We start from the raw sequence: 23,335 nt of genomic DNA, 5'->3' as shown, positions 1-23,335 counted from the left end.
CCTTGTCCTTTCTGGGGACCAGGAAGAGTCTTGAGTAAAATCCTTGTCCTTGTTCCTGCTGTGGTACTTTTTGAATAGCTCTCATGTCCATCAGGGCTGAAATTTGTTTCTGTGCCTCTGCCCATTGATTTTGTGGCAGGTCTGGCATTCTTTTTAGCCTTGGTAAAGTATGAAAGTGGAACCTGTAACCTTGAGACAATATTTAGAACCCATTTGTCTTGGGTGATTGTTTGCCAGTTTTGAAAAAAAAGTGCTAGTTTTCCCCCCAAGGGGGCTTCCAAAAGGGAAGTGCTTGGCGTAAGAAGGGGAAAGTCATTGTGACTGTTTCCTGTAAGGTTGAGACTTGTCCTCACCTCCTTTTGGGGTTGAGGTGCTCTACTGTCATTGTCTGTTTGAGCCTTGGGGTTGAGATCTGCCTCTCTGTGGTCTGTCTGACACTGGAAAGGACCAATTTTTTTGTAGGCCAATTTCTGCTAAATCGAGGTGGCTGTACCTGTAAGAAATCCTTGACTGTTTGCATAGATTTAGCTTTATCCTCCATTTTCTTTAAGACTTCTTCTGCCTTAACACCAAACAAGGTATCATGCTGTAAAGGAGCATCCAATAATTTTGCCTTAACATGATCAGGTAAACTCTGTTCTTTTAACCAGGCATGCCTTCGAATCACTGAACCTGTAACTGCGGCTCTACAAGAGGCCTCTAGAGAATCAAAACCACATTGCAGAGTATGTTTTCCCACCTGTTCAACTGCATGCAATAAATCCTGCATTTCTTTACAATCAGGGGCTTCTGAGCTTGCAAGCATTTTCTGTTTTAATTGAGCCATTAAATATTGTTGGTACTTAAGCATGTGAAACTGGCAATTTAAAGCTCTTACTGCTAAAGTTGCAGATGTGTATAATTTCTTCCCCCATCTATCCAAAGCTCTGGAATCTCTGTCAGGGGTACTGGATTTTTTGCAATGGAAGCCTTAACCCCTTTTGGACCCTCGGAAACAGTTTCTGGATCAGCAGAAGGGTTTTTATAAAGAAACTTGTGAGAGTCAGGGACTCTGTAGTACCTATCTGGCTTGGCTTGTGCAGGGGGCAAGGAATCAGGAGATAAGCTGGATTCAGAGAACACATCATCCACAATATCTAGCACAGGAGGAATAGCCAGGGGCCTGTGCTGAGGCAATAGAAGGAAATCTCTGAGCCTTTTCTTAGATTCTGAGTAATCCTGACTTTCCCAGTGGAAATGCTCCCTCATGGTATGTAAAGTTTCCCCAAAAGAATAATCCTCAGGAGGAGAGGCTGAAATGATTGATTCTTCAGCATCAGAGTCCTCACAGGGGCGGTAGAGAGTACCCTTGGTCTGAAGAGGAATCAGAGGAAATGGAAACCTGATCAGAAGAATCATAGTCTGTATCCTGCCTAGGCCTTTTCTCAGGTGGGGGATTGGAACCCCTGATTAAAGTAATGAGGTCTTCGGCCATTTTAAGCATCTGTTTCTTAGGCATGGAGACTTGTCCAGGAGAATGCTGTTCTTGTTTCTTTGTCTTTAGTGGTATTTTTGTCTTGGCTGTAGTTTTAATGGTAAGTTGTGAAAGTCTGAAAACACCCTCAGAAGCCGATGCCTGCTCAGCAGCTCTGGACCCATCTGAGGGATTAGTTTCCGTAGGCCCAATACATTGAGTTTCCAGAGGCCTAGTTGTCTCCATGTGGGAGTCGGAGGCGGCCTGTGGCTCTGAGGTAGCAGGTGTCAGGGGCTGCGAAAGCACCTCACTGAGAACCGGCGTACCGGTGACTGGCCTAGAAGAGGCTTCGTCATCAGTTTTGGACCTTGGATGTCTGTCTTTATCCTTATCCTTACGTTTTTTCGGTATTGCGGTCGTCGGTTGATCCGACGGCATTGTATAATTGAACTTTCGGCCAAAGTAGTGCAATGCAAATTCAAAACGCCTTTTAATAGTACGTTTGTTAAATCTAGCACAAAACCAACAACTAGTGATGTCGTGATCAGGGCCTAGGCATGGAATACAGTAAGAGTGGAAGTCCTTATGAGGTATTTGCTTTCCACAATAAAAAAAAAAAAATTACTTTTTCTGACATCTGTCTGAGGCAAGAAAAAAGTTTCCCCAACGGGGTACTTAGCTTTATTGAAGACTTCGGATCTGAAATATGACTTATGAAAATCTCAGGAGTCAGCTGACCGTCACTTGCGAACTGCTTCTCCTTCGGGCACCGCGCGGCAAGAAAGACTGAAGAAAATGGCATCGGATGCATCTTATATACCCCTGGTGCACTGACATCAGGGAAGAAGCGACAGCAACCGACGCTGGACCAAGACTTTGGAACTCTGGCCAACTGCGGGACCGCCTGACGGCAGGATAACCCAAGTGTGATGACTGCAGCAGTGTAACACGATGAACATCTGGTAATGACTGGCTCCTGCATGGAAGCGAAGGAATCTTCTCGATGGGTCTGTCCACCTTTGTGTGGTAGTATGCATCTTGAAGATCTATAGAGAACATCCAATTGCCTGCCTCCAGGAGTGGGAGGATAGACTATTGTGACCATCCGGAATTTCTGTACTTCTACAAATTTGTTTAGTACATTGAGATCCAAAATTGGTCTCCAGTCCCCGGTCTTTTTTGGCACTAAAAATAATCTTGAGTAGAATCCGGATCCTATTTGGTCTGGTGGGACTATTTGGATGACCCTTTTTCTTAGCAGCTTTGAAATCTCTAATGCTGCTTCTACCCTTTGACTGGGTGGAACATCAGATAAGCTCCTTAGTGGGGCGGGACAAAGATTGAAGGGAATATGATAACCTCTGATTATTATCTCTCGTACCCAAGAATCGGTGGTAATGGTTAGCCAGGCAGAAGGGTAAAAAGAGAAACGACCCCAACCGTTTCCATAGGAAAGCAGTTGGGCTGCTCTTCACGAGCGCTGGTAGGACTGGCCAGAGAAAAAATCTCTGGAACCCTTGTTACGCAGACCTCCTCTGCCCCAAAAGGGGCATCTTCCATATGTGTTTCCCCCTCAGCTTCTAGGGAAAACTCGGCTTGTATGTCACAGAAAGAACCCTGAGACTTTTTGTGCCACATCTTCCCACTCTTCTGGTTTCTGGAGAAAGCCCATTGAAGGGAAGAATAGCGGACACCGACAGCAGAAAGGGTCTTACTGTCCTGTTCACACCTAGCCAGTGTGTCTTCAACCTTGGGTCCAAACAATGAAGAGGCTTCAATGGGAACATTCACAAAGGAAGCCTTGAAAGGTTCTGCAAAATCACACAAGCACATCCAGGCATGCCGTCTCATGACTATGCCTGCACCCGCTGCTCTAGCTGCTCCTTCTGATGCGTGAGAAATCAGACGCATGGAGGAGTTAGAAATTGATTCAAGGGTGGCTAACTGTGAGGCCACTTTGTCCCGGACCTCATCAGACACAGCTCCGGCCAAGGCTTCAGAGAGCTCAGAAATTGTCTTTTTGAAGCCTGGTAAAAATGTGCCATATAATTCAGGGACCTGACTGCAAAGGTCACTGATGCAAAGGTACATTTCCCTAATCTGTCCAGCGCCCGGGACTCTTTGTTGGGTTGATGGACAGTCTGGCTTTCTTCCGCTAGATCCTTTTTTGTTGCGGCTGCCACCACCAAGGCATCTACAGGAGGACCTTTGGACCAGTGAGGCTCACTATCTGGAGGGGACAGGATTTTATCTGGCCTGCGGGGAATGGCGTCAATGGCATCAGGAGCCTTCCAAGCATGCTGCATGATGAGCCAGACAAGGTCGTCGGCAGGTGGAGTAACCCAAGAGGTAGGGGGCCAGGCACGAAAGGCCTGCAGGAACACAGACTCTTCAGAGGTCGGGTTAGAGGGCCGCCAATCACCTCTCTGCTTAAGTATTTCGAGGATATCTCTAAAGGATACCTCAGAGAGTGACTGAGGGGACCCTTCCCCATCATCAAAGTCTGTGTCTTCCGTGAGGGACTCTTCTGGGGAGTCCACATGCTTCCTCTTACACAAACTCTTGCAATGAACTTCCTCAGGGGAGAATCTGGAGAAGACAGCACAAGAGGAGCCTCCAGTGGTAATGTGTCCTGAGGCCCTTGTACCCGGAGTCCGCCAGAGGTGTCTTGTGTAAATTGTGGTCCAGAGGAGGATGGGGGCACCGACAGCACAGGATCGCCAACAGATGCGAGAGCCTTCTCCATGCATTGGAAGGCTGGTCCACCCAAGGAGGTCACACACCGCTCAAGCAAATCAGCCCACCGACTCGGAGTCCCTGGATTGCTGTGAAAAACAGGAATACGTACATCACAGCTAGCATCCAGAGCAGTGACTGGAGTGACAAGTCTCTCCTGCCACAAAGGCAACTGCGACTCCTTAGTGAGGTCCATGAAAGGAGCCGAAGTGAGGGAAGTCTGTGCTACAGCAGGGGGCTTCAAAGGCAATGAAGGAGGAGAATAAGTAGGAATCCTGGGAGAAGGGTGATCACCTCCAAAGGAAGAGTAGTTCCTGGAGGGTTGGATACCTCTGGCCAAAAGCAATTGAGCCACAAGGCGCACCACATCATGTTCCGAGAGGCTTCTAGTGGATCGCACAGATATAGCTGAAGGGGAGTCAAGTCTATTCAAGGATGCAGGAAACTCGGTGCCCACAAAGGGGTCTTTAGACGGTGCTAAAATAGGCATCTGCTCTGAAAACAATGGAGCCATAAAGGCTTGTACTACTGGTGTCTGCACCGAGGAGATCATCGGTGCTGAAGGTACTGCACTGATGAGGTCGGTGCCGAAGTGGTAGTTGGCACTATGGTATGTGCCAAAAGAGTCTGTGCAGAAAACGAGGTAGTCGGTACCGAGAGAATAGTCGGTGCTGTGAAAATAGAGTGGAAGCAGAAGCTGGCGGTGGAACAGTCATCGACACCGGAAAGCTCTGCATCGAGGAAAAAAAATCGGTGCCGATAAGGAAGTCTGAACCGAGGGGCCCCTCGGTTCCGATGAGGTATAGGGCACAAAACTTGGTGCCGAAGTAACGGGTGGTGCTGAAGATCTAGGCACTAAAAGCCTCGGGGCTGAGGAAGTCAAATCCAAACTAGAAAGTTTGGCCTTCTTAGGTCTCGGTTCCTGGTTGTCCCCAGCAGGAAATGATGGGAGAGACTTGGCCTTCTTGTGTTCATCTCTTTTCTTATGGGAACTAGGAGGGGTTGAAGCCTCTGCCCCAGAAACAGCCTCTGAAAAGGAAGATTTAAGTAGTCCCTTTAAAATCAGCTTATTTTTCCTTTCCACCAAAGTCCTGTTAGAGAAATTAGCACAAATCCCGCATGGCGGGTCAACAATCAAGTGAGGCACACCCAAACAGTCAACACATAATGCATGTGCATCCAAAATAGGCAATTTATGCCCACAATCCACACATCTTTTAAATCCAGGACTACCTTTTTTCTCTGCCATGATAGGAGGAAGGAAGAAGGTACGAACAATGGCACAAGAAATACCCAAAGGTAAAGCAGGAAAGAATTTACCAACAATGGTAAAGGAGTTACCTTACGGTAAGAAGAAAGAAAGGCTAGAGAAAAAAAAGGGAGTTTCTAGACGCGATAGGGTAAAAGATTCAACAAATTTAGAACAGAGAATAACTGCAGTACGATAAGGTATTATCAAAGAAGTTTACTTAGCTCAAGAGAAGTGGCTTGACATGACTGAATGGCGATGCGGCAAACAAAATCTGAGGTAACAGGGAGAGGGGAATTGTGGGTAAGAGTTTTGCTCGAGAGTTTGTGGCCGTTGCGAGCTTGGAAGATGGCTGGCTCCGAGGTCGGAACCGATAACCCAGGCATAAGGAATGAATGAGGATTAACAATATCAGATGTTTTGTTTTTTAAATATTAAATGAATGACTAAAATAAGAAAACATAGAGGAGCATAACATTTATTTATTTATTTTATTTGCAGTTTGATTACTGGGGAAGTCCACTGGGCCGAAATGACCCATTTTCAGTGGAGGCCTGGGGAGAAAAGCTCCAAGATGCATTATACAATTTAGATACAATTGATCATTAATATTAAAGATAATATTATGTAGAATAGTTACTCATAAATGCATTCAATATCATGCATAGTTAACAAATTCATTAAGCTTGAAGGTAGGGATCATACAGTTTCATTTGAGGAAAACAGATATGTGTTAGGTGTGGAAAGAGTTTACATACAAACCTTTTAAGAAAATGTTAATACGCTTTACATACACAAATCAACAGAAGAATGCTATTTACAATATTTACAAGGTTGGGCTGTGTGAGGGTAGCTGTAGGAGTTGTTGAGAGCTTAGAGAGAAGCTATAGAAATTGTTGAGAGCTTAGATAGGCTCATAGGAAGATAACTACGAGAGTTGTAGAGCTTGGGAACCAGAGAGAGAACCCCCTTTGATTAGGTTGGGTGAGGGTATTTTTAAGGAAAAAGGATGGAAGAAAACATATAAAAATATTGGAGGCCTGTAACACTAGGGAAGGTGGACTATAAAATATTTATGAAAATATTACAAAAAAGGATGGAGAAGGGATCTATGGTATAAAAAGAAGCAGTAGAGATGATACTGAAAGAAAACGGACAGCATGGCTAAAGCCTTTGATGCATTGTGCAGATTTCAGAGGCATATAACATAGGAGAAAATATATTAATGCAATAAAGAAATGTTATGAAAACCCATGGGTACAAGTTTTCCTTTTCCCCGTCCATCCATTTATCATAATAGATGCCCAATGAGTATGTGTTTATTTGTTCTGGTGTTAAATGCAGCAGTTCAGATGTATGTATGTATGTATGTATGAAATTAGGGATGTGAGATGGAAGGAAAAAAGAAGTTATGTAGTCACCATAATGTTCCATCTGAGTAGTTCTACTTCATTTGTCTTCAACCTATGGGTTACGGATCTGAATTGGATCCGAGACGGCAGTTTCACCAGCATATGACCCAAGCTCCAAGCTCTTCCCCTTACTCATAATACCCCTCCATCTTCTTCCTTCCCTCAGATCAAGTTTGCTGCACCATCCACCTAAGCCCAACCCAATAAGACCTTATCACAACAATTTATATAGAAACCTACCAGTAAGAACAGGAGAGTGGTCAAGATGCTCTCCCCTGCCTACCAGATTAATAAACCATAAAGTCAGGGGGAAGGAGGGAGGGATGGTTGAAGACAAATGAAGTAGAACTACTCAGATGGAATATTATGGTGAGTACATAACATTTATCTGAAGTAGTTTACTTCATTTGCTCTTCAACCTGTGGGACAGAGTCCCCAGCTACTAAACACTTGGGTGGCCCTCATGGAAGGATATTCTGGAGCACCACAGAGCAAAAGGATGCTCTCCCTCTGGATATCAAGTCAAGTTTATAGTGAGAAATTAATATATGAGATAAGGACCAAGTAGCCACAGAACAAATATCATCCAGCGATACCCTAGACCAAAAATCCACCAAGGTAGCCATGGATCTAGTATAAAAAGAAGTTATGTACTCACCATAACATTCCATGTTTGTAGTCCATCTCACCCTTCATTCTTACATATGGTATTGGAGCTGATCCTCGGCTCTGACTCGGCCAATTTACAAGCTGGAAGATTTCTGGTTGGCTTGTAGCTAGGTAGGTATCCCATGGTGCACCAGTACAATCCCCAAATCTTGTTTGCTGTTGACTAGAAGAAATAATAACAACATACAGAAAGAAGACAATGCTAAAAGGTCTACATAAATAATGAAATTAACATTTTTCTGTCTCCAGGTACTTCCAGGATAGGGGCAGGAGGGCGGGTTCATAAGAATGAAGGGTGAGATGGACTACAAACATGGAATGTTATGGTGAGTACATAATGTCTTTATGTTCTGTAGTCCTATCTCACCTTCATTCTTACATATGGGACAGCATCCCTAGCGCCGTATTCTTGGGTGAGTACCGTGGAACCAAAAGTTGCTCTACCCCTAGAGGTTAAATCCAATTTGTAATGAGTAATAAAAGTGTGAGGGATAGCCCACATAGCTGCTGCACAAATATTATCAAGTGGGACCCTGGCTTGAAAGGCTGCAGAGGTAGATTGAGATCTGGTAGAATGAGCCTTGATTTTAAAGGGTAAAGGTTTACCCTCAGAGTTGTAAACATAAGCTATACAGCTAGAAATCCAATTAGAGAGTGTCACTTTGGAAACTGGTAAGCCCAACCTGGATTTGGAAAAGGAAATGAATAACTGATTCAATTTTCTGATGTCTTTAGTCTGGTGCAAATAAAAACGTAATTGTCTATGGATATCCAGCTGGTGAAACCTGTACTCAGCTGCATTGGAGTGTTTTGGAAAAAAAACTGGAAGTTCTATGGATTGATTCAAAGTGGCATGGGAGCAGACCTTGACGACAAAGGAGGAATTAGTACGAAGGGATACCCTGTCTTTGTGAAAAATCAGATAAGGTGGTTTAACAGACAATGCTTGCAACTCTTGACACCCATCTGGCTGATGTGATAGCCACCAAAAACAATGCCTTCCAAGACAAAAATTTCAAGGAGGATAAATGAGAAGGCTCAAAGGGCAGAGATGTTAATTTAGATAACACAAAATTTAAATCCCATGAGGCCACAGGTTCTTGAACAGGTGGTCTTAACAAAGTGGCACCTTTAAGGAAGGTTTTGCACAGCTTATGAGACATCAAGTTAGAACCTGGAAAACCTAGATGAAAATTTGAAATCGCTGCCAATTGAACTCTGATAGTGGCAGCCGCAGATTCATAAGTTCATAGATTAGTACTAAGCTAACTGCCCTTGCGAGCCATTTTAAGCCTAGCCAATTACCTCTTGTGAGACTCAAACCCTGCACCTTGTGTTTGTAAGGCAAACACCTTAACCATTAGGCCACCCTCCCACACTTGTTGACTCGCCTGACTAGGGATGGAACTGGAGCAGCCACGCTGTCAAATTGAGGGTGTGTAAAGAGGGGTGAAGCGATCCTTGGTGAAAAAGCTCAGAAAGGAATTCAAAAACCACTGGAATGGAGGTAGGGTAGGGGTCAACATCCATTTTCTCCGCCCAAAGAGAAAATCTCCATTTACTGGAATATAGTCTCCTAGTGGAAGGTTTATGAGAAGATGTAAGGATAGGAGTCATGGAAGGCAAAAAGTTGTGAAGCCTGACTAGGGATGGAACTGGAGCAGCCACACTGTCAAATTGAGGGTGTGCAAGGAGGGGTGAAGCGAACCTGACATGCAAGTCAACAGGTCTGGAACTGGGTCCAGAATCCAAGGATCATTCAGGAGAAGAGGCCCAAGGAAGGGGAACCAAACCTGACGAGGCCAGTAAGGAGCAATGAGGATCAGTTTGCTTCCCAGCCATTCTGCTTTCTGAATAACCTTGGGAATGAGAGAAAAGGGAGGAAAAGCATACAAGAGACCCAGGGGCCAATTGTGAACAACAACAGTGCATCTCTCAGTGACTCCCCCGGAGGGGGGATTTGGGAAAAGGAGCTGCTGCATTTGGAATTGATTGGGCTGGAAAAGAGATCACAGCAAGGCTGTCCCCATCTGCGAAAAATCTGTTCTGCTGTTTCAGAGACCACTCGTGAGGCATCAGGATTGCCCGGCTGAGCTCTTCGGCTATCACGTTGGTCATCCCTGGAATGTGCGTTGCCACCAGAAAATGCTGGGAAGATATCCTCCATTTCCAAACTCACATGGCCTCTCGACAGAGTGTGTAAGATCTGGTTCTGCCCTGTTTGTTGATATACCATACTACCGACATGTCTGACTGTATTGCAACAGTCCCCAGAGGAAGAAGGTTGTGAAATGCTTGCAGTGCCAGGAGCACCGCCCTCATCCCTAGAACGTTGATATCCAGGTGAGCCTCGTGATCTTGCCATGTGCCTTGGACAGTCCTGCCTAGATAATGCCACCCCACTCTATCTGTGAGGCATCCGTGGTCACAGTGACAATGGGTTGGCGAGGAACAAATGAAGCACCCGTGGTCAGTTGATGTCCACCAAAGGGAGGTCCTTCTTGCAAGATTCTATCAGCAGAATGTGATGGGATAATGGAAGTTACTGAAAGGACCATTGGGATAACAGAAGCCACTGAAGAATTCTCATGTGTAACCTGGCTAGTGGCACTAATAGTATGGTGGAAGTCATGGACCCTAGGAGCTGCAGAATAATTTTGGCTTTGACCCATCATAAGGGGAGAAGACGCTGAATTTGAAGAACCAGGTTCTGTGCCCTTTCGGCAGGAAGACAAACCACCATGTTTACTGTGTCTATCTCTGTGCTTATAAAAAAATCACAGATTGAGAGGGCAATAAGGCAGATTTTTCCCAATTTATAGATATTCCCAGCTGAGCACAAAGCTGAATAGTAGCGTCCCTGCTCTGAAGGAGTAGATGCCTGGTGGGGGGTGGTCAGGAGCCAGTCATCCAAATACAGAAACACCTGGAATCCTCAATGTCTCAGATGAGCTGTCACTACTGCCATACATTTGGTGAACACCCTGGGAGCTGTTGCGAGACCAAAGGGCAGAGCATGGAACCGGTAGTGACTGGCTCCCAGCCAGAAGAATAGATGATTCCTTGACGCCCTGTCCATTTTTATGTGGTAGTAGGCGTCTTGGAGATCTATTGACCACATCCAATTGTCTTTCCCTAACAATGGGAGTATAGACTGCAGTGTTACCATCTGGAACTTGTCCTTCTTTACTGATTCATTCAATCTGCTGAGGTACAGAAGGGGCCTCCAGTCCCCTGTACGTTTTGACACTAAAAAGAATCTGGAGTAAGTTCTGGATCCTATTTGGTCTGCTGGGATGGTTTGGATGACTCTTTTTGAAAGCAACTTGTTAACCTCCACAGTTGCCTGATCCTTGTGATTGGGTGGAACATCTGGGATCTTCTTGGGAACAAAAGGTGGAAGAGAAAAGGGTATGACATTACCTCTGGTAATAATTCTTTGTACCCACTTGTCTTGAGTGATACTTAGCCAGGCTTCTGGATACAAAGAAATGCAACCCCCGACTGGCCCCAGAGAAGCACAGTTGGGCCCAACATCAGGAGCGCTGGTAAGGCCAGCCGCAAAAGGAATCGTGACCTCCCTGGTTTTGTGGACCACCCCTGCTTCTAGGGCGATGTCTACCATTTCCTCCTCCTCCTCTGCCTCCTGGAAAACCTCTGGGACTTCTTGAACCACATCTTACTGCCCCTCTGACCTTAGGGTATGGTCTAGAGGGAACAGTAAAACGTACTCCCACAGCAGAGAGTGTTTTTCCTTCTTGCTTGCACCGGGTGATTGTCCTTTACCTCAGATCCAAACAATGAGGAACCCTCAAAGAGAGCATTGGTAAAGGTAGACAACCAGTTCCACAAAGTTACACGAACACATCCAGGAATGACGCCTTAGGGAAATTCCTGAACCCGCTGCTCTACTCGCTCCATCGTCCTCATATGAAATAAGCCGCATGGAAGAGTTGACGATAGAATTCAAGGTGGACAACTGGGCAGAAACCTTGTCAGGGACTCCCTCAATACATGTACCTTGTAAAGAGTCTCCTAACTCTTTAAGGAGATCTCTCTGAAGCCTCGTAAAGTGAGTAAGGTAATTCAGCGATCTAAGGGTAAATGCGGCTGAAGAAAAGATACGCTTCCCTTATCTGTACATTGTTCGAGACTCATTATTCGGTGGATGAACAGAAGAAGTCTCAGCTAGCTCCTTCTTAGTGGCCGCCGCCACCACCATGGCATCTACAGGCACACCTTTAGATAAAAAGTCTTTTCCTGGAGGGGGAGAAAGAAACTTGTTTGGTCTCCTGGGGACTGGCTCCACGGCATCAGGAGTATCCCACACCTTTCGACTAACTAAATCCATCAGTTCGAAGGGTGGAGACACCCAAGAGGCAGAAGGTTGAGACCCGAAAGCCTTCAGGTACACAGACTCCTCATCAGAAGGGGTGACAGTGGGCCAGTCGCACCTCTGTTTAAGAATATCCAGGATGTCTACGAAGGAGACATCATCAGAGGATGACTTGGGGGACCCTTCTGACTACCCGAGGTCAGTGTCAGATGTCAGACTCATCCTGGGAGCCAACATGCTTCCTCTTACAAGTCCTCTTCTGTGGGGGCTCCTTAGAAGGACATTCTGGGGAGGTCTCAGAAGAGTGGGGACCACCAGCCAGTAGCAGTTGAGGTCGAGGGTCTCTGCTGCCGCTGGAGGGAGTAGGAGCTAAGACAGGAGTTGATGATCGGGACAGCACACTCCTCATCATCTTGGATGCTGACCTCTCCAGCTATGAGGACCTCTGTGGCTTCGAGGAGACTGAGGATGCCATCGGCTCTGAGAGAGACGTAGGGTCCGAACTCACCCTAGCTGACACGCCGAGAGGAAGACTCAGAACCGAAGAAGCTCGGTTCCAAGCATCCCTGTCGGGGCCAACTGGAGAGCTTCGGTCCCTAGACACTACAGACGGCACCAAAAGTGTTGGAGCAGAACTCTGCTCCGAAACTGCCACAAGGGGAGCTGGAGCCAAAAGTTCCACCAGTGGTACCAAGCACTCCGGCTCCGAAGGACCAGCATGGCTCGCAGGAGAAATGATCACAGAGGGTTGAATGGACTCGAGTGGCTCCAGAACCGACTGGGGCGGAGCCAACAACAATTTAGGCAAAGACAGCACTACCCTCTCCACATCTTCTTTAGATAGACTCCTGGAAGACCTGGATGACATAGTAGGAGATCGGAATCTCTGAGGTATAGGAGACTTCAATAACAAGGAGGCCGGTAGAGGGTCCATAGACCAGCTCCAAGAAACAGTCTCAATAGTCTCAGTGGTTGGCTCCGAAATACTTGGAACCGACCCTGCAATAACAATACCACTCTCAGTCGGCCCTGAGGTCTGTGGAGCTGATGAGACAGTGGACTTGTCTGTTTTTGAAACTTTAAGAAATGGCTCCGAGGCACCAGCCGGTGCCGTGGAGCACCTCTTAGAAGATTTTGACTTTCCCTTGGATTTAGAAGATGATGAAGAAAGTACAGTTGTGTACACTTTCCATAAATGTAGATGTTCGAGTGTATTCACTGTTGCAGTCATCACATTTGGGTTATCTGCCTGCAGTAGCCCTCAGTCGGCCTGATTATCAAAGTCTTGGGTCCTGCATCAGTTACTGTTTCATCTACCATGACGTCAGGTAGTTAGGGGTATAAAGCATGCAGCTCTCACCATTACATCAGTTTTTCTTGCCCCAGATGTCAGGTAACCCCATAATGGGAAGCAATTATATACAAGGTTACACCCCCAAGCAAAAAAGCAAATACACCAAAAAGCTTTAAGCACAGTACAGAATAGAGGTATAGTCAATTGAAGTCAGGGGGCTGGAGGGAGGGTAACCAGGACTGCAACAGTGAATACAGTCAAACATCTACATTAGGTGTACACAACTATACTATGTTCTTCGTGTTTCACTGTTGCAGTCATCACATTTGGGTAGATTCCCAAAGCTAAGGATGGGAGGAGGTAATTAGATAGCATTAGGACTAGCTATACGGCCCTGCAACACTGCAGTGGCAAAGCCAGCTCTGGATTTAGAAAAAAATTGGCAAGTTGTAATGCTTGGTGAAGGTATGTACAGAACTCCAGGTAGCAGCTTTTAGGATCTCCCTGGTAGGGACGCCTCTGAGAAAAGTTGTAGAGGTAGATGCAGCCCTAGTTGAAAGTGGTCTTATCCCCTGTGGGGTTGGTTTTCCATGGTGCTTACAGCAGAAATGAATGCAATGGCCTATCCACTTAGAAATGGTTTGCTTTGAAATGGCCTTCCCCTCTGCCCCTGCAGCAAATGCAACCAGCAGCTGTTCAGATTTCCTGAGAGGCTTAGTCCTGTCCAAGTAAAATCTAAGTTGTCTGTGCACATCCTAGGAGTGCAGTATTTGTTCCCCTTTGTTCTGAAGATTAGAAAAGAAGGTTGGCAAATGAATGGACTGATTACGGGCCACACTGGATACCACCTTGGGCATGAAGGAGGGATTGGTCCTGAGGGACACCCTGTCAGCATGAAAGATGATGAAAGGCTCCACTGCCATGACGGCCTGTAATTCAGACACCCTTCTTGCTGAAGTGATGGCTAGAAGGAAGGGTGTTTTCCAAGAAAGGAATTTCAACTCTGCATTTGCAGCTGGCTCAAAGGGAGGTAGAGTGAGCTTTTCCAATACAAAGTTAAGGTCCCAGGCTGGAGTAGGGGCTCTCCTGGGTGGTCTTAAGTTTTTGGCCCCTCTGAGGAATTGCTTCAGCAGTGGATGAGAGAAGAGGGGTGGTTCAGTATTGCAATGAGCTGAAATGGCTGAGGCATGAATTTTGATGGAGGAGAAGGAAAGGCCCTTGTGAAGCATCTCAGTTAAGTATTGAAGAATATGGGGTAAATTGGGCACTGCTGTGCCCATCCCCTGAGTTTGGCTCCAGGATCAGAATCTTTTCCATTTTTCAGCATAGGAATTTCTAGTACTAGGCCTCCTTGCCTCCAGAATGACATCCATCACTTGCTTACTGAGGGATGGTAATGGAGAGATCAGGTAATTAGCCAGGCTCCAGGTTCAGAGTTTGAAGCTGTGGGTGCAGAATCTGGCCCTCCTGCTGGGACAGCAGGGCAGGGGTCTGAGGCAGGTGCCATGGTGGTAGCAGTGACACACTGCGCAAGAGGGGGTACCAGTGTTGGCACGGCCAGTCTGGTGCAATCAGTATTGTCCTTGGTTTGTCCTGTTTGATCTTTAGTAGTACCTTGGAGCGGACAGGCAGATGGGGAAAGGCATAAACTGATCATTTTTTCCAGGTGAAGGACAGGGCATCCATTTTCCAAGCTTGTTTGTGGGGAGTCCTTGTGCAGAATTTGTCCAATTGGTAGTTCTAGGGGGGAGGAAAATAGGTCTATCTCTGGACACCCCCATTTGTTTCTCAACATGTTGAATATCTTTGGTTCCAGTTTCCACTCGTGTGAGTTCATGGGATTTCTGCTTAGGTCGTCTGTCAGTGTATTTAGCTTTCCTGGCAGGAATTGAGTCTGTAGGTGCACTTGGTAGCTCAAGGCTGTGTTCCACAGAGCCATGGCTAGTCTGCAGAGAGGGTAGGAGTAGGTTCCCCCCCCTGCTTGTTTATGTACCACATAACAGTGATGTCCGTCTTTACCAATAATTATCCTGGAAGAATGTGGTCCTTGAAGGCTGTCAGAGCATTCTGTACAGCTAACATTTATTTTTGATTGATATGCAGGTGCATTTGATTTGGGTTCCATTTGCCCTGAATGCACTGCCCTGCCAAGTGAGCATGCATAATCTGATGCGTCTCTTGTTAGGGTTTGGGCGGCAGGGGGTAGAGTGAATGGCAGTCCCTTGTTTTGGCGGCAGGCCTCTGCCCACCAAAGGAACTCTATCTGTAGACAAGGTATGAGAGGAATCATTGATTCTAGATCCTGAGAATGTTGACATAGGCTTTTTAGATACCACTGTAGTTTCCTCATATGTAGTCTTGCATATGGAATTAGTAGAATGCAAGAGGCCATGAACCCCATGGCTTGCAGTATTTTCCTTGCAGACAGCTGGGTCTTTGTGGCCAGTAGTTTGAAGTAGACTGTCAAATGAACTTGTTTCTCTGGCATGAGGTAGGCCATCTGGGAAGTTGTATACAAGCTTGCTCCCAGGAATACAATTTGTTGGCAGGATACAAGATGTGATTTCTTTTCATTTATGGTGTACCCCAGAGACGTTAGCAATTTCTTTACAAATGCCAGATGATTTAATAGTATGTCCTGGCTTTCTGCCTAAATTAGACAATTGTCCAGGTATGTGTATATTTGTATATTTATTTGCCTGCAAAATGCAATGACTGGAGCTAGGCACTCTGTGAATATCCTGGGCGCAGTAGATAAGCCAAAGGGCAGTCTAGAAAACTGATAGTGCATGTAGCCTGCTCTGAAGCGTAGGTATCGTCTGCAAGATTCCCTTACTGGGATGTGTAGGTAGGCTTCCTTTAAATTCAGTGTTGCCAACCAGGCATCTTTGCCTAGCATGAGAAGCAGCTGATGAGTTAGCATCTTGAATTTTGGGATTACCAAAAATGTGTTTAGGATATACAGGTCTAGGCTAGGAATTGTCTTTTCTGGGTACCAGGAAAAGTCTTGAGTAGAAACCTTGCCCCCATTCTTCTTCTGGGACAGGTTGAATAGCCCTGATGCTTAAAAGAGAGAAAATTTGCTTTTGAGCCTCTGCCCACTGATTTGGGGGTAGGTCTGGCCAACCGTTTGGGGTTGGTAAGGAGTGGAAGTGAAATCTGTATCCTTGGGAAACTATATTTAAAACCCATTTGTCCTGGGTAATGAATTCCCAATTTTTTGCATGCAGGGCAATCTTTCCCCCTAAAGGAACAGTCAGCTGAGCAGGGCTTGGAAGATTTAAAGTTAAGTCATTGCGACAGTTTACCATAGGGGGGAGTCTTACTACTCCCTGTTTTGGAAGTGGGAGCCCCCCACTGCTTAGGCTTGTGAGTACCTTGGGACTGAAGCCTGGGTGTTCTGCTGGTTCTGGGTTTGGAATGAGAAGGCCTGGAAGAGGCAGGAAAGTACCAATTCATAGACGGCCAATGCCTACTAAATCTGGGAGATTGTACTTGCAGGAAATCTTTAACAGTTTGCATAGATTTAGCTTTTTCCTCCATCTTTTTAAGTACTTCTTCTGCTTTGTTGCCAAACAGGTGGTCTTGGTTTAAGGAAGCATCTAGTAATTTAGCTTTAACATGATCTGGCAAAGATTGCTCCTTAAGCCAAGCATGCCTTCTAAGTACAGACCCAGTGACAGCAGCCCTGCAAGATGCCTCTAATGAATCATAACCACATTGCAAAGTATGTTTTCCAACTTGTTCAGCAGAATGCATTAAATCCTGTAAATCGTTATTTTCATCAGAGTCAGGAATCAACATAATTTTCTGTTTAAGCAATCCAATAATATGCTGCTGATACTTTAACATATGAAACTGGCAGTTTAAGGCCCTAATGGCCAAGGTTGCAGAAGTGTATACCTTCTTACCCCATTTATCCAGCGCCCTGGAATCTCAATCAGAGGGGGTAGGATTTTTGGCAGTAGTAGCCTTAATGCCTTTGGGGCCCTGTGAAATGGTCTCAGGATCCGCAGTAGGATTTTTGAAGAGGAACTTGTGAGAGTCAGGTACCCTGTAATACCTATCAGGTTTTCTGGGAGCAGGAGGTGAAGAGTCCGGGGCCGGGCTAGATTCCAAGAAGGCATTATCTACAATGTCTAGTACTGGATGAATAGCTAAAGGGATATGCTGAGGTAGGAGAAGGAAATCCCCAAGCCTCTTTTTTGAATCAGAGTAATCCTAGCTTTCCCAGCGAAAATGCTCCCTAAGAGTATGCAAGTTTTCTCCAAAAGAGAAATCCTCTGGAGGGGAATTAGAGGGAATAGAGTCCTCTGCAGCAGAGTCCTCATAGGTAGATAAGGGCAAATCCTGGACATCAGAGAAAAAGTACAGTTTTGTACCTACCATAAATGTAGATGTTCGAGTGCTAATACAGCTGCAGTCATAACAGATGGGATCTCCTGCCATCAGGCGGGTCCTCGGTCTGCCGAATTCCAAAGTCTAGGTCCGGCGTCGGTTGTCGTCGCTTCTTCCCTGACGTCAGTGCGACAGGGGTATAAAGGAACCAGCTGATGCCATTTTTTTCAGTTTTTCTTACCCCAGATGTCAGGTGCCCCCAGAAGGAAGGCAAAACATAAATTTATGTAGTAAAGCAAATGCAATATAATCAAAAAACAGTAGTTGCAAGCAAATACACCATAAAAGAATACCCCAATGAGGTTGTATGAGGAGGTGTTAGCCATAAGGCCTGTCCCAAGAAGGAAGGAGGGAGGGAAACCTGGACTGCAGCTGTATTAGCACTCGAACATCTACATTTATGGTAGGTACAAAACTGTACTATGTTCATCGTGCATACAGCTGCAGTCATAACAGATGGGTAGAATCCCAAAGCTAATAAAGGGGTGGTAGGTACTAAGTTGAACTAGGTGGAGCCAGGATGCCCTGCAAGACTGCAGTGGCAAAGCCCGCTCTAGTTTTGGAGTATAATGGTAGGTGATAGTGCTTGGAGAAAGTATGTACAGAACTCCAAGTGGCTGCTTCCAAAATATCTTTGGTAGGAACCCCCCTGAGGAAAGCAGCAGAGGTAGCTGTGGCCCTTGTGGAGTGAGATCTGATGCCTGTAGGTACAGTTTTACCATGAAAAGAGTAACAAAAACGTATGCAGTGGGCTATCCATTTTGAGATTGTCTGTTTGGAAATAGGCTTCCCTTGAGCACCTGTAGCATAGGACACAAAGAGTTGCTCTGATTTTCTGAAAGGCTTTGTTTTGTCCAAATAATAACAGAGCTGTCTGTGAATGTCCAAGGAATGTAGTAGCCTCTCCCCTTTGTTTTGTGGATTAGGGTAAAACGTAGGTAAGTGGATAGCCTGATTCAAGGCTATCCTGGATATTACCTTTGGCATAAATGAAGGATTTAAGGAAACTCTGTCCTGATGGAAAATGATGAAAGGCTGCACAGCCATGAGGACTTGTAGTTCTGAAACCCTGCGTGCTGAGGTGATAGCTAGAAGGAAGGCTGTTTTCCATGACAAATATTGCAGATCTGTTGAAGCAGCTGGCCCAAAAGGAGGCAGGGTTAGTTTTTCTAGAATGAAATTGAGGTCCCAAGCCGGTACTGGTTGCTTCCTTGGGGGGTTTATATTCTTAGCCCCTCTGAGGAACTGTCTTAAGAGAGGGTGAGAGAATAAAGGAGGATCAGTGTTGTACTCTGCAGAAATGGCTGAGGCATGGATTTTGATGGAGGAAAATGAAAGTCCACTGCTTAGCAGCTCGGCTAGGTACTGCAGTATTTGAGGTAAATTCAGTATTCCAGACACAAAACCGTTTCCATTTTGCGGAGTAGGCTTTTCTAGTAGAAGGCCTTCTGGCCTCCAAAATGACATCCTAAACCTCCTTGGAGAGTAGGGTCTGCTGTGAATTTAAGGAATTCTCCATGCGGCTAGATTGAGTGTTTTCAGCTGACTGTGAAGAGTTTTGAAGTTGTGCCGAGTCAGTAGAAGAGGCATTAGAGGCAGGGTCCATGGTGGGGAATGCGTCAGGCTCCTCAGGAGTGGGTACCAGTGTTGTCTTGGCCAGTCTGAAGCAATGAGAATCATCTTTGGTCTGTCTGCTATGGCTTTTAATAGAACTTTGGCCAGCAGTGGAAGAGGTGGAAAGGCATAAACCATCATTGTTGTCCAACTGAAAGAGAGTGCGTCCACTTTCCAGGCCTGTGGATGAAAAGTCCTTGAGCAGAATTTTGTCAATTGGTAATTTCTGTGGGTGGCAAAGTGATCTATGTCTGGCCTTCCCCATGCTTGAATTATCATTGTAAAAACTTGAGGATGCAACTTCCATTCGTGTGAATCTGTCATATTTCTGCTCAGGTTGTCTGCCAGTGTGTTTTCCTTCCCTGGCAGGAATTGTGCTTGAAGTTGGATTTGCAATTCCAGAGCCACGTTCCAAAGGGACATGGCTAGTCTGCACAGGGGATATGAATGAGTTCCTCCCTGTTTATGTACCACATCACTGTGGTGTTGTCTGTTCTTATCAATAGCTGCCCTGGATACAGTAGGTCTTTGAAAGCCATAACAGCATTTATTACTGCTAGCATTTCCTTTTGATTGATGTGTAGGTGCTTTTCTTTTTGTGACCATTTGCCCTGAATGCACCGATCTGTCATGTGCGCCCCCCCAGGCGTAGTCTGAGGCGTCTGTTGTGATGACTTGATTTGCTTGAGGCTTGCAGAATGGGATACCTATGTTTCTTTGGCATGCTTGAGCCCACCACAGAAATTCCTTTTAAAGACATGGAATCAGTGGTATGATTGTTTCCAAACTGTGGCTGTGTTGAGACCGTAAGTTTTTTAGGTACCATTGAAGTTTCCTCATATGCAGCTTTGCACATGGGATTAGCAGGATGCAAGATGCCATGAATCCCAGAGCCTGCAGGATTTTCCTTGCAGTCAGCCTGGTGAAGGTTGCCAGTTTTCTGAAGTATTGAGTTAATTGCCCTTGTTTCTCTGGAGTGAGGTAAGCCATCTGGGTGTTTGTATCCAAGCTGGCACCCAGGAAAATTATTGTTTGAGAGGGTATTAGTCTTGACTTCTTTTTGTTGACTGTGTATCTCAGAGATTTCAACAACATTATTACAAACGCCAGGTGTTTCAGAAGAGTGTGTTTGCTGTCCGCTTGGATCAGGCAGTCGTCCAGATATGGGTATATTTGTATCCCTTAAAGTCTGCAGAAGGCAATTACTGATGCCAGGCATTTCGTGAACACTCTGGGCGCAGTAGATAAGCCAAAGGGCAATGCAGAGAATTGATAATGGGATGAACCTGCAAGAAATCTGAGGTATCTTCTGCAATCTTGTCTGATTGGGACATGCAGGTATATGCCTCCTTGAGGTCCAATGTCACCAGCCAAGACTCCTTGCCCAGCATGGGAAGAAGCTGCTGTAATGTGAGCATCTTGAACTTTGGTATGAGTAAATATGTGTTTAGGATGGATAGGTCCAAAATAGGTCTCCAATCTTTGCCCTTCCTTGGTACCAGGAATAGTCTGGAATAAAAACCTTGACCCTGTTCTTGTGCAGGTACCTCTTGAATAACTTTCATGTCCATGAGATCTGAAATTTGTTTTTGTGCCTCTGCCCTTTGATTGTGTGGCAGGTTTGGCATGCCTCTCATTTTTGGAAGGGTGTGAAAGTGGAATCTGTAGCCTCTGTCTATAATGTCCAGGATCCATTTGTCTTTTGTGACAATATGCCAATTTTTCGAAAATAATGCCAGTTTTCTGCCTAAAGGTGCTGCCATTTGAGCCTTGCTTGGCATGCAAAGGGGAAAATCATTGGGTCTGCTTTCTGAATGGCTGTGAACTATCCTCACCCCCTCTTGGTGTAGGTGTTTGCCATTGTCTGCCTCTAAATGATCCTTGAGATTGTCCTCTACCTCTCAGGCGCCTGTATCTACCTCTTTGAGGTCTGTCTGTGGCTGGAAAGGACCAATATTTTGAAGGCCAATTTCTACTGAAACGTGGCGGTTGTACCTGTAGGAAATCTTTCACTGTTTGCATTGATTTTGCCTTTTCCTCCATTTTCTTTAATACCTCCTCAGCTTTAACACCAAACAATACATCTTTTTGAAGAGGTGCATCTAGTAATTTAGCTTTGACATGATCTGGTAAGGTTTGCTCTTTGAGCCAAGCATGTCTACGTATGACTGATCCTGTAACAGCAGCTCTACAAGAGGCTTCTAAAGCATCAAAACCACATTGCAAGGTATGTTTACCCACTTGCTCTGCACTGTGCAACAAATCCTGCAACTCCTTCAAGTCTGGTTGTGATATTTTGCTTTTCAACTGAGATAACAAAAACTGTTGATACTTTAACATATGGAACTGACAGTTTAATGCCCTCATGGTTAAAGTGGCCGAGGTGTATACCTTTTTCCCCCCACCTTTCTAAAGCTCTGGAATCTCTCTCTGAAGGTAATGGATTTTTGGCAGTGGAGGCCTTAATTCCCTTGGGACCCTGTGAAATAGTTTCTGGGTCAGCCGCATGGCTTTTGTATAGGAATTGGTGTGAATCAGGCACCCAGTAATACCTGTCAGGCTTGACTGGAGCTGGAGATAAAGAATCTGGGTTAAGGCTGGCCTCTGAATACACATCATCTAATATGTCTAAGACAGGAGGTATAGCCAGAGGCCTGTGCTGAGGGAGCAAGAGGAAATCCCTGAGCCTTTTCTTGGAGTCTGAGTACTCTTGGCCTTCCCAGTGGAAGTGTTCCCTCAAGGTATGCAAGGTTTCCCCAAAAGAGTACTCCTCAGGGAGGGAGACAGAGGGAATGGACTCCTCTGCATCAGAATCTTCGAAAGGGGAGTAAGAATGTTCCTGGTCCTCAGAATGCTCTGAAGTAATGGAGGCCTGGTCCAAGGAAAGGTATTCTTCCTCCACTCTGAGCCTTTTGTCCGGGGGGGGGGGTTGAGAACCCCTGATAAGAGTAATCAAATCCTCAGCCATTTTGAGCATCTGCTTTTTAGGCATGGGGCCTTGAGAGGGGCCCTGTGGAGCTTGTCTTTTAGAATGCATGGCTGATTTAGATTTAGTGTAAGCCTTAATGGAAAAAGAAGAAGGCCTGAAGACACCTTGAGAGGTGGCAGGCCTGTCTGAACTCTGAGTTTCCCTGCCAAGAGTGACTTCGGTATCTGTAGTCGGGGTGTGGGCCAAAGAGCCTGCGACCTCGGGCACAGAAGACACCGCTAATGAAGTGTCATCGGTAGTCAGGGGCTGTGTAGGAGCCTCACTGAGAATCGGAGTACATGTAGTCGGCTTTAGCATGGTGGCGGCAGAAGTCGCGGACCTCGTATGTCGGTCCTTATCTTTACGTCGTTTACTCAAAATTGGAGTCGGAGTATCCGACGACATGTAATTAAACTTTTTGCCAAAATAGTGTTGGGCGAACTCCGCCCGACGCTTACTAGTGTGTCTGTTGAATGTAGCAGAAAAATGACAGGCTGAGACGTCGTGGTCTGGGCCTAAGCAAGGTATACAGAGGGAATGGAAATCCTTATGTGGTATTTGCTTCCCACATGAAATGCAATTATTAACTTTGTCTGACATCGGTCTGAGGCAAGAAAAGTTTCCCCAACGGGGTACTTAGCTTTCTAGAAGTCTTCGGTTGAAAAATATTCGTAATCTCAGGAGCTGGCCGACCGGCACTTGTGAACTGCTTCTGCTTCGGGCACCGTGCGGCAAGAAAGACTGAAGAAAATGGCGTTGGCTGGTTCCTTTATACCCCTGTCACACTGACGTCAGGGAAGAAGCGATGACAACTGATGCCGGACCTAGACTTTGGAATTCGGCCGACCGAGGACCCGCCTGACGGCAGGAGAACCCATCTGTTATGACTGCAGCTGTATGCACGATGAACATCAGAAATTTCAGAATCCTGATCAGAAGAATCAGAAGGAAAATCAGTCCTAGGTCTCTTAGAGGGGGGAAGGGTGGCTTCCCCTGATTAGAGTAATAAGGTCTTCCGCCATTCTTATAATTTGTTTTTCTAAAAGGTAGCTGGCATGTACGGGGATTGAACCCGCCATTCTTATAATTTGTTTTTCTAAAAGGTAGCTGGCATGTACGGGGATCGAACCCGCGACCTTGACGTTATTAGCACCACAGTCTAACCAGCTGAGCTAACCGGCCCCCTTTAGGCATAGGGGCCTGACC

The sequence above is a fragment of the Protopterus annectens genome, chromosome 1.part1, assembly GCF_019279795.1.
Source record: "Protopterus annectens isolate FY-2018-M chromosome 1.part1, PAN1.0, whole genome shotgun sequence".
Taxonomy (NCBI): Eukaryota; Metazoa; Chordata; order Ceratodontiformes; family Protopteridae; genus Protopterus; species Protopterus annectens.
The sequence above is the reverse complement of the archived record's forward strand: the minus strand, read 5'-3'. Positions refer to the sequence as shown.